General features: G+C 46.8%; 1 protein-coding gene and 1 non-coding gene across 51 annotated transcripts in view; one reads left to right on the top strand and one right to left on the bottom strand.

Annotated features, from left to right (window-relative positions):
• Positions 1 to 18692, top strand: part of MAP4K4 (mitogen-activated protein kinase kinase kinase kinase 4) — a 151295-nt gene that overhangs the window by 8519 nt on the left and 124084 nt on the right. The window lies entirely within an intron of this gene.
• On the bottom strand, positions 9985 to 10057 carry TRNAG-UCC (transfer RNA glycine (anticodon UCC)). The gene has a single exon. It is a non-coding gene; the product is annotated as a tRNA-Gly (tRNA).

The raw sequence follows: 18692 nt of genomic DNA, 5'->3' as shown, positions 1-18692 counted from the left end.
CAGGAAGGAGCCTATAGACTCACTTTTTTCTCCCTGGAGGGGAGCTGGCCAGGTATACGTGCCCTCACTTTGGTGTGTCATAGCTCTGGTCCTGGACCATCTATTTCCTGGATACCATCTATTTCTTTTTTTGTTTTTGGATTACTGCCTCAACTTTCCTGAACCACATCCTCCAGGTGCAAAAGTTTTGTCTTTGGATAGCTGAAAATGTTTGCATTCTACCTTTGCATGGGATTTATATATTAGCTGATGGAAAATACTGTTGGCTGGAAATCCATTTTTCTCTTGGAGTTTTGAAGACACTGCTCTTCCATTTGAGTGTGACCTGTTCTAACTTCTTTGGGGAAGCTTTTAGGATATTTTCTTTATTCCTGATGTTCTTAGATTTTGTGATTGTCGTGTATTGTCATTCCCTGTTCCAAGAGCTTGGTTAATTCTTTTCATTAGGAGCTGCCCTTTTCTTCTGGGAAATTTTTCCTTTTTTCCCCCTCCAAATTCCCAGCCTTCTCTTTCTGAAAGTCCTATTAGTCACCTCTTTGATTTATTTTCTTATCTTTTCCTCTATTGTTTTCAGTCTTTTTTGTCCTACTATTATGAATTGCCTTTGACTTTCTATTTCAATGTTTCTATTGAATTTTAAGCCTTGTCATATTTTTAATTTATGAGAAGCCCTTTTTCACAGTTTTTTTTTTGTTTTTGTAAACTACATCTATTCTTTCTTGGATTTATTTCTTATCTCTGAGGATGTTGAGTGTAGATATTTTTGGTTGGTTGGTTTTCTTGAGCTCCTGTGTTATTTTCCCTTTTCCTCCAGATTTCATTTTTCTTATTTGTTTATTTGGGTCTCTATCTATTAGTGTGTGTGTATTCTTTTTTCAGATTCTTTTCCCTGATTGGTTATTATAAAGTATTGAGTATCGTTTCTTGTGCTATCTATTGGCTCTCTGTTTTACGTGTAGTAATGTATGTATGTCATCCCAACCTCGTAAGTTATCGCCGTTGCTCCACACCAGCCTCCTGGAGACAGAAAAGTTTGTTCAACAGGTTTGTTCCTTTAACCAGCTTTGTTGAGGTATTTTTATGTATTCTGGGGTTCACCCGCCTTGCGCCTGCATTTCAGGCATCTTTGGTAACGTGTTGAGTGCATGACTGTTACCACAAGTCAGTGTTCAGCACGTCCCTTGCCCTAGCACGGTCCCCCCTCCCCTTTCACAGTGAACCGCCCTGTTCCATCCCAGGGCCCCAGACAGCCGCCCACCTATTTTCTGTCTATAATTTGCCCGTTTTGAGCGTCATGTATGAATACAGCCATGCCCACGTGGCTGCTGGCGTGTGCTTCCTTCCCCTTTGCATGGTGCTTCAAGGTTCGTCCCCGCTGCTGAGCATGGTGGTCTGTCCCTTTGTCTGGCTGGATGGCATCCAGGGTGTGGACAGGCTGTGTTCTGTCCACCGGTTTGCCAGCTGACCGACATCGCGGTTGTTCCCAGGTTTTGGCTTTTGGGAGGAGCGCCTTCTGCAGGTGTCTGAGTCTGGCCTCTGAGACGCTTTCCGAAGAGCTGCACCTGGAGCCTTCCACAGAAGGAGAAGAGAGGGGCCTCAGTCTGCCCGGGTCTCCCGCCTCGTCATCAGCATAACTCATCACCTGCTGGTTCTGATGACCCAGCCCCTTCCCTTGAAACCATTACCTTTCCCGCCCTCCGTGTTAGTCATCACTGTTAGTTTAGGTCATCCCTTTAAGCATGAAAAGTTTCTTATCACCGTAAAGACACACTGTTCACTATCAGTGAGGTCAGTGGTATCGGGAACTAGACCAGACCTGTTCTTCCTTCTCACATGTGTTGGGGGATTCCCTTGTCCAGAGCCAGCCATTTGCCATGTGATGCTGAAGACTGGAGTTTTCCTTTATCTCAGACAGAAACCACTGACTCACCAGGATTTTAAAAAACGTAACAAAATCTATTATCCTTGGTCAGAAGGGTGTATATGAAGGTAAAGAAATGATTTGTTGCACTATATGGGGGAATACGGGACTTCTCAGGTGGCTCAGGGGTAAAGAATTCGCCTGCCAATGCAGAACATTCAGGAGTCATGGATTCAGTTCCTGGGTCGGGAAGATCCCCTGGAGGAGGAGGAAATGGCAACCCACTCCAGTATTTCCAGTGTGCTTGCCTGGAAAATCCCACAGACAGAGGAACCTTCATGGGGTTGTGAAGACTTGGACATGATTAAGCACGTGCGTGTGCACACACACACATGGGGTGGGGGGGAATACAGCTATTCATTTGATTTTCCTCAAGTGTACCTTTCAGGGTATTTTTTCATCTCTCATTCTAAAGAACTCTTATGATATCTTTATTAGAGACTTGAATGCATTCAGGTCAAATCTAAATGTAATATGAGGGTACTTTCGGAAAATTCTTGTACTTAGAGCTTTCATTCTTACCTGCTTATGATACTAAGAGTCCAGAGAGGGTTGCAGAGAGTCAGATATGCCTGAGCACACACACGGATGATACTAATAGAATGCTGTTAACGGGGACTGCCCTGGTGGTCCACTGGTTAAGAATCCATGCTTCCATCCTAGGGGCGAGGATTCAATCCCTGCTTGGGGAACCAGGATCCTGCATGCCTCGTGTTGTGGCCAAAAAAAGAAAAGAGAATACTGTTGGCAGTCAGAACCCACGCCACGTCAGTGACTCTGGGACCCTCTGTGTAACTGCGGGGTAGTTTGCTGACTGTTCAGTTGGGAGAGCTCAGGTCAAAGGCTGAGTGTCACCCTGGTCAGGTCTGTGCATCCAAGGGACGTAGGAATTACTGGGACCCCGAGTCAGGCAGTGAGGACGCCTGGGGTTGAGGGTGTGCAGGTGGCGCGGGCTTCCCTGGCCGCATTCGCTCACCTGCGGGGGCCCGCCTACCGTTTCAGGGCCTTTCCTGTTTGAACATGGCGAGTGAGAATACCTCAGCTTTCTCTCTGTGTGTCTCCTTCTAGTTCCCAGAACAGACTTGTAGATGTTCAGCTCTTCATTCTTTGCTGACTTGGGGGCTTGGCGTCTGTCCGGCGTGTTGCTGTTTGTGAGAGATCTGAGCCTGCTTTGCTAGCAGCAGCCCCTTCACTCATCTCTTAGTCTATTGCTGGCTGTGGACATGGTGTGCCAGGCACCATGCTGGGTTCCTTCCTGGTTTTGTTCAGTCGCTCAGTCGTGTCTGACTCTTTGCGACCCCGTGGACTACAGTACTCCAGGCTTTCCTGTCCTTTGTCTCCCAGAATTTGCTCAAACTTAGGTCTGTTGAGTTGGTGATGACATCCAGCTTTCTCCTTTTCTGTTGCCCCTGTCTCCTCCGGCCTTCAATCTTTCCCAGCATCAGGGTCTTTTCTAATGAGTTGGCTCTTCACATCAGGTGGCCAAAATACAGCATCTGTCCTTCCAATGAATATTCAGGGTTGATTTCCTTTAGGACTGACTAGTTTGATCTTGCTGTCCAAGGGACTCTCAAGAGTCTTCTCCAACACCATAGTTCAAGAGCATCAGTTCTTTGGTGCTCAGCCTTCTTTCTGGTCCAAGTCTGTATGGACCTTCTTGGTGGCAATGAACAAGGAAAGTGGTCAGTGCGCCGTTGGGCAGCAGGTAGCCCTCAGTTTGAGGCGGGTGGTGTGGCCGGTGGGAAAGAGCGGGGGGCCGTGGGAGCATAACTAAGCTGGATCTGATAGAGCAGACGTGGTGATATGCAGTGAAGCTTCATGGTTTAAATTCGGTCTCTGGCTGAGGCAGAGATGGGTGAGGAGCCTTGGAGCTGATGACTCATCGTCCTGGTTAATGGAATAGAGATAAGAGGGGTGTGTCCCATTGATTATGGTAATTGCCAGCCCCATTCAGTTTTCCCGGAGCACATGTCTCTTTTGAGGCCTTGTGTCCTCCCTCTGCTGCTCTTGTGGTGTCTGGACTTTGCCGAGTTAGCAGCTCTCCGTGGAGCCCTCGTCAGCACCCGCATGGGGAGGAGGGTGGGGAGGGCGTGCTTGTCAGACCTTGGGGTGTCCTGTGAGCAACCCATATTTGGGGTGCTCATATTTGGGGATGGGCGACATCACCTGTCATTTTTTCGCCTCGCTCCTCTGTTATTTTCACTTTTGCTTCCCTCCTTACTGCTTGGCGCTTCTTAGCAGTGCTGGCTCCACTTTTACACTTGCTTTTGGACGTCCTGGGCTTGAAATAAAGCTGCTGTACTGAGCCCTGCACCGTGCTGTCCAGTAAAGTACACAAGAGCACAGCCACTTGTCCAGGATGCACGCACGTGATAATTTTCACCAGACACGTGAGCTGACTTACGTGATTGGACATGTAAACACACTTTGGCATCTTTGAAAGTTTGCAACTTGAAGGTCTGTATGTAGGGGACTTACTATATTCAGAGTTATGCAGTCGTAGCTGCAATTTGGAACATATTCGTTACTCGAAAGAAGAAATCCCATATCCCAGTCCTCCTTTCTGCCTTTCTCGCCTCAGCCCCAGGCTACTACTGATCTACTTTCTATTGTTGTTGTTCAGTGGCTAAGTCATATCTGACTCTTTGCTACCCCATGGGCCGCAGCACACCAGGCTCCTCTGTCCTTCACTATCTTCCGGAGTTTGCTCAAATTCATGACCATTGAGTCAGCGATGCCATCCAACCATCGCATCCTCTGCCTTCTACCTCTATAGATTTACCAATTCTACACGTTTCATATAAATGAAATCGCTCAGTATGTGTTTTGTGAGCACTTAGCCTGTGTTTGAGGTTCATCTGTGTTGTAGTAGGACTTCCCTGGTAGCTCAGCTGGTGAAGAATCTGCCGGCAATGCATGAGGCCCCGGTTCGATTCCTGGGTCAGGAAGATTCACTGGAGAAGGGATAGGCTACCCACTCCAGTATTCTCGGGCTTCCCTGGTGGCTCAGCTTTTAAAGGCTCTGCCTGCAATGTGGGAGACCTGGGTTTGACTTCTTGGGTTGGGAAGATCCCCTGGAGAAGGGAAAGGCTACCTACTCCAATATTCTGGCCTGGAGAAGTCCATGAACTATTTCATGGGGTTGCAAAGAATTAGACACGGCTGAGCGACTTTCTCTTTCACTGTGTTGTAGTATGTATTGGTACTTCATTTCTTTTTGTTGCAGAGTAACAGTCCATTGAATGGATGTACTAGTTTTATTTATTATTCAGTTGAGGGTCTTGTGGACCATTTCTACTTTTGGTCAATTAGGAATACTGCTGCTGTGAACACCTGTGTACAAGGTTTTGTATAGACTGTTTTCATTTTCTTGGTTGTCTATCTAGGAGTAGAATTGCTTTTACTGTCACATGTTAGCTCTAACCTTTACAGAAACTGCTAGTTTTCCAAAGCAACTGGACCGTTCAGCATTCCCACCAGCAGTGTATGAAGGTTCCAGTTTCTGTACCTCCTTCCCATACTTGTAATTATCTATTTGATTATAGCCATCATAGTGGTATTTCATTTTAGTGGTTTAGATTGTTTTTCTTTGATAACTAATAATGTTGAGCATCTTTTCACATGGTTGCTGGTCATTTGAATATATTAGGAGAAATGGCATTCATATCCTTTGCACATTTTTAAATAGTACGTTTTGTTTTTTAAAGTTTTTCATCTCTAAGAATTCTTTATGTATTCTGGATACAGGTCTTTTGACAGATGTATGACTTGCAAAGATTTTCTCCCATTCTGTGAGTTGACTTTCTGCTTTCTTGATGGTGGACTTTGGAGCCCAGAAGTGTTTTTAATTTTGATAAAGTTCAGCTGACTGTTTCTTTTGCTTTGTGTGCTTGTGGTGTCATATCGAAGAACCTACTGCCTAAGCTGATTATTGAAGGTTTCCTCCTATGTTTTCCTTTTAAATCTCACAGTTTTGACTCTTACATTTAGCTGTCTGACCCACTTTGAGTTAATTCTGCGTCGATTCTGAAGTAGGGGTGCAGCTTCATTCATTTTCATGGGGATATCCGGTGGCCCAGCACCCTTTGTTGAAAGGACTATTCCTTTCCCATTCAGTTGTTCAGATACACATGTCAAAAACCAAGTGACCTTAAATGTGAGCATTTCTGAGCTATTTTCCCTTACTTAAATTTCTGAGCTCTGAACTCCATTCCACTCCATCCCCTTGATCTCTGTTTATCCTGTTGCCAGTCGCACACAGTTTCGATTACTGTAGCTTTGTAGGAGGTTTGGAAATTGGGAAGAGTGAGGAGTAGTCCTCCAAGCTTGTTCTTGAAAAGGACTACTGAATTTGCTAATTTTTTGCTAATGACTAACCGTGGCACATACTTTCAAGACGCTTTTCTGGCACTTGACAAAAGTTCCGTGGGTTAGGACTTACTCCTCTCATGATGGAAGATCTGTTGTTTTGCAGACTGATGAGTCTATTCATATGTGTGTGTGTATGTGTGTTCACCTCCTCAGTTGTGCCCAACTCTTTGTGACCCCATAGAATGTGGCCCACCAGGCTCCTCTGTCTGTGGAATTCTCCAGGCCAGAATACTGGAGTGGGTTGCCATTTCCTGCTCCAGGGGATCTTCCTGATCCAGGGATCGAACCCACGTCTCTTGTGTGTCTTGCATTTGCAGGCAGATTCTGTGCCAATCAGATCACAGACTGTCCCCATCCCATCCCCCAGTATTCGTGAGAGAGCATCTAGAGATACTCTCGGTTCCTCCTGCAAGTACCTTAAGGAATGATTTGATAATATTACTGATTCTTTCAAAATCTTTATAAATTAAGTACCATACAGTATAGCAGAGGAAGAAAAAAAAAGATGCAAGGAAATGGAATCACGCCAAGCTGTCTAGATATGAAATAGCTCTCCCTAGATTTTTTCTTACCATTTCTTACAAAATTTTCGCTGTAGAAAATTTCACTGTAGAAAGTCTATTCCAGATAGACTTTCTACAAATAATATAGTTAGATAACATACCTATCATTATCAGAAGCATAGAGAACTATGTTTCTTAAGGAAGATCAAAGACTCTGGCCCTGAAACACTAAGAAATAGTTTGCCTTGAACCTCAAGGGTTGATGAATCAAAAATTTCTGTTACAGCAGAATCTTTGGTATGCCTAAAATATGTCATCTAAGAGGAAAATATGTGCATTGCTAGCGCAGTATTTCAGTTTGAATGATAAATGAAGAAGTTCCTACCTCCCATCACCAGAAGTAACAAATACCCAAGGATCTTTCCATTGCAATTACAGTCTGGAAACTCAGCTGGCCTTGGGACAGAGCAGATTGTTGAAAATCTTCAGGAGCCTTACTCATACATGAGTGCAGATAAATCTCAAATCCAACCCACTGCAATGCTCTTAAGAAACAATGGTGACTTCAAGGCACTTTGGAAATCTGATGGTGCTGTGTAAATGCTACGTAATGGTCTTGTCAGATTTAGTTTAACACTTACTGTTCTTATACTCTCAAAACATAGTTTTTAACTTTTTAAACTGCTTGTTTATAAATAACTAGCAAAAGAGGAACTACCCAGAACACAGATTTCACCTGTGCAACCTGCTCAGACTAAATTACAGGGAAGGGAGCTTTTGCTAAAATGCATTTCCTCTGCTTGTGAAGAAACCGTTGAGAAATGAACTTAAACTCTGAGAAGATTGTGCCATCTTGTACAACATGTTTTGGGCTTCCCTGGCGGCTCAGTCAGTAAAGAATCTGCTTGCAAGGCAGGGGACCCACGTTCAATCCCTGGGTTGGAAAGATGCCCTGGAGAAGGAAATGGCAATCAATTCCAGTATTCTTGCCGGGAGAATTCCAAGACAGAGGAGCCTGGTGGGCTACAATCCATGGGGTCACTAAGAGTCAGACCCGACTGAGTGATCACACACACACAGACACAGACACACACACACACACACACACACACACAGTGTCAAATGAGCCCCTCTTCCCCCAAAAAGAGTTTAAGAAGTATATTCCTCAACTGTCTTCTGTAATTAATCAAAGAAATGTGCTTTCATCAGCAAATTGTGGGAAAACTACGAAGTTCATCACTGATATCATCAACCCTGAATAAGCATGGAAATTAGGCATTTGTGGCATTAGTGCCCTTATAAGAAGAGGCCAGGGACATCCCTGGTGGTCCAGTGGCTAAGGCTCCACACTCCCAGTTCACAGGGTCTGGGTTTGATCCCTGGTCGGGGATCTAGATCCCACATCCCACAACTAAAGAAACTGCATGCTGAAACTACAATCTGGTGTAGCCACATAAATAAATAAAAATGTAAAAATCTTCATTTTACAGAAAATGTCTAATCATTAATTGCAGTGTTATCAGCTGAGAGTTAGGAGTTTTCATCTGTGTGTTTGAATGGATGATAATAGGAAAAGGGTAAGTCAAGTCATGGGGCTTCCCTGGTAGCTCAGATGGTAAAGAATCTGCCTGCAATGCAGGGGCCCCGGGTTCGATCCCTAGGTTGGGAAGATGCCCTGGAGAAGTCAGTTGTATGTCAGCTTTGGTTTTAGGTGATCAGATGCCTGGCTTCATATATGGCAACACGAGGCCTGCTTTACTTAGCTTAGCAGGAAATGAGAGTGGGGCCTGGAGGAAACCATGCGTCTCCGGCATGTACTTTGCAAGCTTCTCACTGGCGTTGAGAGTAAGTGAAGTGTACTTCCTTCCCCAAAATGCTGATGGTGAAGTGGAAATAAGATCTATATACAGGTGAACTAACCAGATTGTGTCTGATGTTTACGTGTCAGAAGATGGAATTTGAGATGAGTTCCAGTTCTCAGGAAGAATAAAACAAATGCTGAGATTTGAGGGTTGAGTGCCAGAGGTTAAGGTTCTCCTACATGACATTTAATTTCTTTATGTGGATTGCTTTTTCATGTCAGTGGGTCACACACGTGGGGCAGTGTCCAGGGTGTGTCATCTGCAGTGTTTGAGAGCTGAGGGTATTCCGCACACTAATTTTGCTGGGTTTAGGGAAGAATCAGGATGTAATGTGACTGTATAAAGGAATGGGAATGTGTAGATGAACACTCACAAGAGAAAACAGGCTGGACATTGGAGACTGGACGGATCTATGGGAGTTTTGGAACCAATAGGATTTGAGTTAGTAAAGAGTGGGGCCATCTTGGTGGTATGTTAAAAAGATAATTGCCAAAAAAAAAAAAGAAAAAAAGATAATTGCCCTCTTGAGTAGTGACTCCATGAGATCTTTTGTATATGTATATATATTTCTTAATTTTAATCCTTATTTCACATATGAATAATTTGTGAGGTTGAATAATTTGCCTACAGTCATATAGGTAGGAGGCAGTGGAGAAACTGGGTGTTAAGGCTTTTCAGTTGACTTGGGTTTAGCACTCAGCCATTTTCCAGGCTGTTTCCCAGAGTATTGGCAGGTTGATTTGATAGGCCAGGTGTGACCAGGCAGGAGGGCGTGGGGCCCTGGAATCCCCGTGGGATGAGGGACGGATGGGAGCAGGGCCGGGGTTGAGAGGCAGAAGGGGCAGAGGCTGCCAGCCCTGAAGGCCCCACCCCGCCGCCCGGTTTTCTGTGCTTCTTTATTGTTGCTCTTGAGTCACTCAGTCGTGTCCGACTCTTTGCGGCCCCGTGGACTGCAGCACGCCACACTTCCCTGCCCTTCACTATCTCCCTCGGTTTCCTCCGACTCCTGTGCATCGAGTCGGTGATGCCATCCAACCATCTCATCCTCTGTCACCCTCTTCTCCTCCCGCCTTCAGTCTTTCCCAGCATCAGGGTTTTTGCAGTGAGTCAGCTCTTTGCATCAGGTGGCCACAGTATTGGAGCTTCAACATCAGTCCTTCTAGGGAATATTCAAGGTTGATTCCCTTTAGGATTGACTGGTTTGATCTCCTTTGGTGCTTTTCAACCTCTTTTTTTTTTTTTTAATTAAATATATATTTTTATTTGGCTGCACCGGCATTAGCTGTGGCATGTGGACTCTAGTTCACTGACCAGGGAGCCAGTTCCCTTCCCTGACCAGGCATCGAACCCGGGCCCTCTGCATTGGAAGTGCAAAGTCTTGGCCACTGGACCACCAAGGAAGTCCTGGTGCTTCTCAGCCTCTAATGTGCTCTTGAGTCAGCTGGAGAGCTTGTTAAAACGCAGGTTGTCATCCAGCTGTCTGGGGTGGGGCCGGGGCTGGGGCGGGGAGGGGGTCTGTGTGTCTGAAACGCTTCCTGGTGATGCTAGAGTAGTTTTGCACTTGGCTTACTAAGGACCTAGAAAGAGGTTCCAGGGGAAGTCTTGGGAGGCAGCTGACTTAGACCAACCTTACATCGGAACACAGCTGTTAGGGTGGCCTGGTTGGGCGTGGATTCTGTCTGGTCTGTGTGGTGTCAGTGTCTTGTGTTGTGGTTTTGTGAAGGGACCTTGGGCTTTGAGCATCACAGAATGTGGAGGTAGAGAAGGCTGCTAGAGATTCTGCCTCCTCACCCCATGGGTGACAGGTGAGCGCAGTGAGGGATCTTGGGGCCTGGTCAGGACTAGGGTGCTCACCCCCCCCCCCCACCTTGGGTGCTTTCTTTCCGTCTGTCTGGGTTGAAGGCAGTGCAGTGGGGTGCTGCCCCGCCCATCCGGTTTGGTGATTTGGTGACATGATAAAAGTCAGAATAGGAAACCGATGATGGTTCTCACTCCATTTCAGTTTGTATTGAGCTTCCTGGCACAACAGTAAGTGTTTCAGAGGGTGAATGAAGAGAGGAGAGAGCCGGGTTTTTGGGTGAGGTGGTCATGGAGTGGCTGGCGGCTGGGATCGTGGTTCCCGGTTAATGTAGACCCAACGGTGGGGGCTGCAGAGCCTGGCGAGAGCCTGCCAGACAGCAGCTGGGTTCTGACGTGGGCTGGGGCAAGTGTGACTGTAATCAAGTGGAGAGCTGGGGAGAGACCTCCTGATCACGTGCTCTTGCAGAACTGGGGAGCAGGCAGCAGGGTTGTTGGAACAGAGGGCTGCTGGAGGGAGTGTGGGCAGAGTGTGGAGACGTAAAATGCTGTGCAGAGAGAAACGGGAGAAGTGGGCGGAGCGATGTGTGGCTTGGTGGTCTTTAGGTGTGGGTCTTTTGTGGGGCCAATGGGTGAGGCCAGTGGTTTTTATGCTGATGTCTCGGAATCGTATTCATAGGATGGTACTGGCTTGGCCAAAAAGTTCATTTGGCTTTTTCTATGAGATGCTACAGAAAAACCCAAATGAACTTTTTGGCCAGCGCAGTAGTTTTGGGAAGAACCTGAGGCAGCCTGTAGTTCCGTCTCCCTCATTTGCCCAGAAAACCCCACTGAAGGACCCCGAGGGGTAGGGGGCACAGAGGCTTACAGAAGGAGAGGCGGCTAAGGAGGGGGAGGCTGCCGGAAAGGATGCTGACCTTTCTTTGCCTAAAATGGCTTGTTGCCACTCTCGCTTTCTCTCACCCTTACTGATTAAAAACAAAACAAAACGAAACACACTTTTGCCGAGTGCCTGTTACATGCAGGTACCGTTGTAAGCGTGGTTCTTGCTGCCATTTTCCTTTGACTTTTGGATGGTGCTTCCTGAAAATTCAGGGATGCAGCCTCATGGATTCAGTCATCTTTTGTGACTTTGCTTAATATAAGAATAATTACTAGATTTGTCTTAGGCTTTAATTTGGAAAGCAAGTGGAATTATTGCCGAACTTCTGGTTTTGGCAGAATTAATAGCATATTTTGCAGTCTGCCGCATCAGGCTGGTCTTTAGAGACCATTTTTATTACTCGATTTTTCTGTGCGGCACATTAATAAAAACCATGTTTAAAATTCTGTCCTTTGAAAGCTTGGTGCTCTAGGTAGATTGCCTTTAGCGCTAATCGTAGGGGCTTTCTTACCATGAATTCATCAATCTCAGCATCTAAAAAAGCACATTTCCATTTTACAGATGTGTGCTCAGCACTCAGTCGTGTCCGACTCTTTGTGACCCTCATGGTCTGGGGCCCGCCAGGCTGCTCTCTCCATGGGGTTTCCCAGGCAAGAATACTGGAGTGGGTTACCATTGTCTTCTCCAGGAGATATCAACCCAGGGATTGAACCTGCCATTCTTTACCACTGAGCTACTGGGGCTTCCCTTATGGTTCTCTTGTTGTTGCTGAAGTTCGTTTATAATAACTCACTTCAGGGGAACAGAGGGCTTCCTTGTGGTTCATATGGTAAAGAATCTGCCTACAATGCAGGAGACCTGGGTTTGATCCCTCTGTTGGGAAGATCCCCTGGAGGAGGAAATGGCACCCCACTCCAGTATTCTTGCCTGGAGAATCCCATGGACAGAGGAGCCTGGTGGGCTATAGTCCATGGGGTCGCAGAGTTGGACACAACTGAATGACTAACACTTTCAGGGGAACACAAGTTCAGTAGATTGTGGAAAGCTGATTATTAGCTATTTGAGAGAAAAAAGTAAAGCAAAGTCTGATTTTCTTCCCCTCCCACCTTCAACCCATTATCCACCGCCTCTCTACCGCCCTCCATCCCCTGGATGAGAAGTTCATGAATTTCTGTTAATTTTCTGACTAGCTTAGTTTTCAACTGTGTTATATTGGAGTTTCTCCCTTTGGGAGTTAGCTGTTGATTTCTGTGGTTTATGTAGACCTCTCTCCTCATATCTGTGACTTTATTTGTATTAATATCAGTGCCTTTATTTGAGGGCATTTCTGGCGGGTGCCTGTTCTGCTTCTGGGGGAAGAGCTGTGGAGTCTCTGGAATAAAAAGGTTTCAGAACCAGCCATTTCCTGCCAACGTTCTCTGTGATCCACGAGATGGGCTTTGAGCTTGCATGCACCCAGTATTGGCATAATGGTGGACGTGGACCCATCTTATCTGAGGATGTTTCTCCATGTTTTTTGTGTATAATACCAACATCTTGTATAAACTAATATACTAGTAGTTGTAAATACCTGTAGTAGACATGAAGTTACCGAAGATGTTCAGTTGTATATAGTAAGAAAAGTAGGCTTTGGATAAGCAGACAGCGTGGGTCAGGCAGATTATGATCTGCTTTTTGCACAACCTCTGAAGACTCCTGGAATCACCATTTCTCTTTCGAGGGGGCGATGCCTGCAGCAGCGAGCGCCCTGTGTAGCTGGTATGCCTTCTGTGTGGACCCCCCACCTGGAGAGTGCAGCCTGCAGGCTTCGAAGGTTCACGGCATTAACTACTTATTGCCAAATTCTCCATTGCCAGCCCTGTTCTGTTCTGTCAGCTTAGTTGCCGTGATGGCGTCAGATGGACTTAGTGGCGGAAGGGCCCTGAGCTAGCCTGTGTCTCTCCCCCCACCTTCAGAAAGCACTCCCCAGAACAGTGTCCCGGCTGGCCCCTGGTCCTCGCTCCTGGCCAAGTCAGGGTCCGGAGCTCACAGTGGCTGTCGTGTGCATCACTCATGGTTGGAGAAGCGGGCCGGTGTTTCCTTCTCAGCAGCCTGTGCCCTGGCGAGTGATGACTGACTGGCCAGGTGATGGAATCCTCATTCCTGTGTCCCAAGGGCTCCTTAACGTTAGACTGGGCATCTTCAGTCCTTCCGGCTCTCTTCGTGTATCTTTGCGTCCCTTGTGGGGGATGATGGCTCCGAATGTGCTCCAATGGATCGCAACCTCGGTGATGCCTGTGGTGCTGAGGAGTGGACCTGTGTCCATGGAAGCCCTGGATGGCCCTGATGGACTCCCATAGCAGGCAAAGCCCTGAGGTCCATGCCCGACAGAGCTTCAAGGTCAGGGATTTCCTTCAGTGCAGCCGTGATAGGATCAATTGTGTTGGGTTGGTCATGTCCCCTCTCTGGGCCTCAGATTCCTTTTCTACAAAAGGAAGGTGTGGGCCAGTGTGGGCCTGTTCATTTCTAAAATTTGGAGTGCTTGCACAAGGCAGCCTTTTTTTTTTTTAAGCTTTTTATTTTGTTTTGGAGTGAAATCAGTCAATAATGTTGTGATAATTTCGGGTGAACAGTGAAGGGACTCAGCCATACATATGCATGTATCCATTCTCCCCCAAGCTCTCCTCCTGTCCAGGCAAGGCAGCCTCTTTCGAAACCTCTAGTACAGGATCATTAGATGGGATTGAAACTTAGGGTACCCGGTTCCACCCACAGGTAGTTGGTCTCCAGATGGTGTTTTAAATCTAAGTTGGTTTCTTGGTTTGGTATTTTTGCCACATTTTCTGCAGTCCAAAGATTCTCTCTTTGGAGGGAATGAAAGACAAATCAGCTTTGGGTCTAGAACTTAAAGGATGGTTCTGTCTCAGCTGTGGGACATTGACCCTAAGAAGTTAACAAAACCTGCCCTGCCTCCCTCCCAGACCTGCAGATGAGAAGAGGCCCAGAAGTGGTTTGTTGTTTTTTTTTTTTTAATAAGGCTCGGTAAAGGACTGCACATGGGCTTCCCAGGGGGCACAGTGGTAAAGATTCCACCTGCCAGTGCAGGAGATGTTCGATCCCTGGGATGGGAAGATCCCCTGAAGGGGGAATGGCAGCCTACTCCAGTATTCCTGCCTGGAGAATCCCATGGACAGAGGAGCCTGGTGGGCTGCAGTCGCTAGAGTCGGACACGACTTAGCGACTGAACACACACGCAAAGGACTGAGCAGCCAGGTTTGGAATATCCTAGCTTCAGATGCGCTTGCTTCTTCCAACTAGTGAAGTATTTGAGTGTGAAATATTGAGACCTGTCTGGGGCTGACCTCAGGATGGCCCAGTGCGAGGAGGAGGTAGTTGGGAGTAAAGAAGCCGTCATCATGGCTGTGTGTGATGGTGATTAAAGCTGGGTTTCCTGCTTTGTGTGTTTGTAGTGTGTTTGACGTTTCTCAGACTAAAAGGTAAACAGAAAAAAGTTCTACTTTTTGAAACCATTTACTCTCGCCCATCATGTTGATTCTATAGTCATGAAAGGTAGGATGGTGAGGTAGGCCCTGGGCTCATCTCACCCGAGACTGGAGTCGGGTCTCCGGGGTCCAGCCTTTCTTTCCCTTGGGCCCTGCACACACGCCCGGGATGTGTTACTCACTGCCAGGGTGGGTCAACCCATCGCCATGTTGGCTTCAGGTCTCCAAGATAATGTGAAGAGAGACGTTCTCTCCCATGAGCAGTGCCAGAACCAGCACCGCAGCGCTGTTGGGTGTGAAAGGAAACCGGCTGGGTGGCACGTGTGGTTGATGGCTTGGGGAGGAGCCAGGGCTCCTGTGGTCACGTGGCATTTACACTCGGGCTCAGCGCTTCTGCAAGACCCAGCATCTCTCTCTCAAGATTGTCCGCTCCTCAGAGCCTGTGTTTTAAAACATTAATTATTGGCTGTACTGGGTCTTGGTTGCTGCTCAGCGGCTTTCTCTAGCTGTGACGAGCAGGGACTGCTCTCGAGTGGCAGTGTGCAGGCTTCTCTGGTTGCAGAGGATCGACTCCAGCCCACAGGTGTAGTGGTTGTGATGCAGCGACTGAGCTGTTCTGCGGCACATGGGAACTTCCCGGACCAGGAACCGAACCCGTGTCCTGTGCACTGGCAGGCGGGTTCTTGCCCACTGTACCACCAGGGGGTCCAGCGCCTGTTTCTTGGTAGCCACCTCCCGTTTCTGGTGGAAGTCTGGATAAAAGTCAGTGTCTGCATGAGTTCCCTTGCATGTCCGATGACCCGCGTGGGGCTCCTTGCCCAGCCCTTTCTCATCTTCACAGCGTCCTCCGGTTTGGGTGCCCCTGATGTGAATAACTTGGACTCTGGGGTGATTGAGAGCCCTTTTGTCTCTCACACGTTGTGGAGATAAGCCAAGCAGATGGATTTCTGTGTTAGAGAGGTGTGAGCTTGAGAGTTTTGAAACAGCTTTTTTATCTCTGGGTGAGGATTCAGAATTACAAGGGGTCTTTGGGGCTGGCGTGTGTTTCTCGTGGTTTCTTTGTAGGAATTGTCATGAAAATTGCCTTTGAGTTAGAGCAGGTTCATCACTTTGCTGTCGCAGGTCAGTAGGTCTTTGTTAGGTTGGCAGAGGACTGCCAGTAATCAGCTAATTTATGAGCCGTTCCCTTTTCGCATTTTAGTTGGGAATTTATTGTTGACTGAAAACCCATGAGCTTTAGCTAAAAAGCAGCTAACGTTAGCTGACCGTCTTGGAGTTAATCGTGGGCTTTTACTGGCTGTGAGTAGAGTTTTCTGCTCCGTTTTCTGCTTTGCAGTTGGCCTGGCTGGGACTCACACACCATCCTCACCAAGGCTTCAAGGCTTCCTTAGGACACAAGCAACTTTATTTTGGAATTAAAGGGCCTTTGTGGACAGGATTATAGAACAAGTTCCTTACACCAGGTGGGAAGGGCAGGATGTTCCTGTGATGTGTTTGGCCTGATTCACGAGATGGAGGAAGAATTCAGTGCCTCCCGTTTAATAGCCTACAGATAATCTATGGAAACAGACAGAACACTCAGCATCAACTCATGCAGTTGCTGTTTTCAAATAGGAAAATTTATCTCTTTAAAACTCAGTGGAGTGTACTTTAAAGGTCCTGTGAGAATTTAGGAAAAAAAATATTATTTCAACAAACACTGTTATCTCAAAATACCCAGAAGTATAAAGAACCTTGAATAAGTCAGTGAGATTAGTCTTTCGATAGTTGCTGAACTGCGTAAAGATAAAGCCAGTTTTATTTATTTTGTCTGAAAAAAACCAAAACCCAAAACAGTACTTTTTGCCAAACAAAGTGTAGTGCTAGTAACTCGGTTGTGTCCGACTCTTTGTGACCGCATGGGCTGCAGCCCGCCAGGCCCCTCTGTCCGTGGGATTCTCCAGGCAAGAATACTGGAGTGGGGTGCCATTTCCTCCTCCAGGGGGTCTTCCCAACCCAGGGATCGAACCGCGGTCTCCTGCGTTGCAGGCAGATTCTTTACCGTCTGAGCCACCAGGGAAGCCCTTGTCAGACACAGCCTATTATCAAATAACTGGTCTCTGTTTTAGACTCTGTGAATTCTGTATTTGTTAAGTACAGATGGATAAAGAACGCGAGGACTCAGAAGACTTGTTTGTTGGTTTGGCAGTTAGCGCTCGTGTTAACCGTGGTAAAACAGAAAAACAGCGGTGAGGCTGAAGGCGCACAGTTAGGACTCCACGCAGGAAACGCACGCAGCCAGAGAGCCAGGAGATGGTTAGTTCGGTCTGCTCGCATGAAGTAACTGAGACACCCGGGGTGGTGGCTTTAAGGTTACAGCCGAAGCCATTTCCCCGTCTAGTCGTGGCTGGGTCTTGGGTCATGCTGGCCTGTGCGGCATGCTGCAACCGTCCCACCAGCGGCCTCTTCAGCAGGTGCGAGTTGGATATGGCTCACCAGGCCCCCTCCACAGATCTGGTACAGTCGGTCAGCGGTGGGTTTAGAGTCCAGTTTCCTGCAGGCTTCCATGGACGTGGCTGGTCTGGGCACTGCACTTGGAGGAAGTGTCTGTATGTAATCGTCTGGGGAGCTTTCCTCCCAACATTTTATTAAGAAAAAAAGTCAAAACCTACATGAAAGTTAACAACTATAAAATGAACACCCGTCCCTATCTACTTCCTAGATTTTATAACTAACGTTTCATTATATTTGCTTTCTCACAGTTATCCCACCTGTCTGTCCATCAGTCTTTTTTTTTGGTAAATATTTTAATTTATTTATTTGGCTGTACCACCAGGTCCTAGGTGCAGCATGTGGGGCCTTTTTTTTTTTTTTTTGGTGGCATGTGGGATCTCGTTCTGTGGCCAAGGACCTAACTGTGTCCCTTGCATGGGAGCCCAGAGTCCTTGCCACTGGACCAGGGAAGTCCCCTTTTTTGTTTTTTTAAAGACATGATTTTCTTAGAGCAGTTTCAGGTTCACTATAAAGCTAGCCGGTCCAGAGATTTCCCATAGAACTCCTGTCCCCGCCCTTCCAGCTCATCCCCTGTATCAACATCCCCTCCGAGGTGGTGCCTTTGTCACACCTGATGAACCTCCATGGACACATCATTGTTACTCAGAGTCCAGAGTTTACCTTAGGGTTCACTCTTGGTGTTGTGCATTCTCTGGGTTTAGAAAAGTGTATAAGCTGGGGATCTACCATTAGGGTTTCTAACTTCGTGGGTTTTTAAATTTTAAGTTAAAAAAAAAATTGTTTGGCCCATGCCGAGTGGCGTATGGGATCTTAGTACCCTCACCAGGAATTGAACCCTCACCCTCTGCATTGGAAGCATGGAGTCTTAACCACTGGACCACTAGGGAATTCCTGAGCTTCCTTTTAAATAAAATATGCTTTGGTTCCTGTTGGTGGATTTTACCTTTCTTGCACCGTCCAGAAATGAGTAGGAAAATGATTAAAAGTCCTGTATCTCGTGTGGTCTCACAGGTACAGTGATTCCTCCCCTTGGTGTTGAGTTACTCTTCAGAATTGGGGAAGGAAAGCTGGTTCTGCAGGTTTCTGTGCTAACACATGTAGTCAAACCAGCCTTGGAACAGGTGTGGATTTTAATATATATTATCATTAATTTTAAAGTCGATGGGAGGGACTTGCCTTGTAGTCCAGTGGTTGGAACTTGGCGCTTTCACTCCTACGGGCTCAGATTCGATACCTGGCCAGGGAACTAAGATCCTACAAGCGGCCTGGTACAGCCAAAAAGACAAGGAGATAAATAAGCAAGCAAATAAGCAGGAGATGAAATGGGCTCAGGAAGTCTGCACGGCTAGCTGATGTGTGATGTGGTTCTGTGCCGAGGTT

This window comes from Ovis aries, chromosome 3 (assembly GCF_016772045.2).
Source record: "Ovis aries strain OAR_USU_Benz2616 breed Rambouillet chromosome 3, ARS-UI_Ramb_v3.0, whole genome shotgun sequence".
Classification (NCBI taxonomy): Eukaryota; Metazoa; Chordata; class Mammalia; order Artiodactyla; family Bovidae; genus Ovis; species Ovis aries.
This window is presented reverse-complemented; position numbering and strand designations above follow the sequence as displayed.